We start from the raw sequence: 699 nt of genomic DNA, 5'->3' as shown, positions 1-699 counted from the left end.
TGCACCTGCAAACTAACTTTTTGGGATTCATGCACAAGGACCACCAGGTCCCTCTGCACCGCAGCATGTTGTAATTTCTCCCTATCCAAATAATATTCCCTTTTACTGTTTTTTTTCCCAAGGTGGACGACCTCACACTTTCCGACATTGTATTCCATCTGCCAAACCTTAGCCCATTCGCTTAAACTATCCAAATCTCTTTGCAGCCTCTCTGTGTCCTCTGCACAACCCGCTTTCCCACTAATCTTTGTGTCATCTGCAAATTTTTTTACACTACACTCTGTCCCCTCTTCCAGGTCATCAATGTATATTGCAAACAGTTGTGGTCCCAGCACCGATCCCTGTGGCACACCACTATCCACCGATTTCCAACCTGACAAGCACCCATTGATCCCGCTCTCTGCTTTCTGTTCGCCTGCCAATTCTCGATCCATGCTACTACATATCCTCTGACTCCGCGTACCTCTATCTTCGGAAGTACCCTTTTGTGTGGTACCTTATCGAATGCCTTTTGGAAATCGAAATACACCACATCCATCGGTACACCTCTATCCACCATGCGCGTTATATCCTCAAAGAATTCCAGTAAATTAGTTAAACATGATTTCCCCTTCATGAATACATGCTGTGTCTGCTTGATTGCACTAAGCCTATCTAGATGTCCCACTATTTCTTCCTTAATGATAGTTTCAAGCATTT

This window comes from Pristiophorus japonicus, unplaced genomic scaffold (assembly GCF_044704955.1).
Source record: "Pristiophorus japonicus isolate sPriJap1 unplaced genomic scaffold, sPriJap1.hap1 HAP1_SCAFFOLD_94, whole genome shotgun sequence".
In the NCBI taxonomy this organism is placed as follows: Eukaryota; Metazoa; Chordata; class Chondrichthyes; family Pristiophoridae; genus Pristiophorus; species Pristiophorus japonicus.
This window is presented reverse-complemented; position numbering follows the sequence as displayed.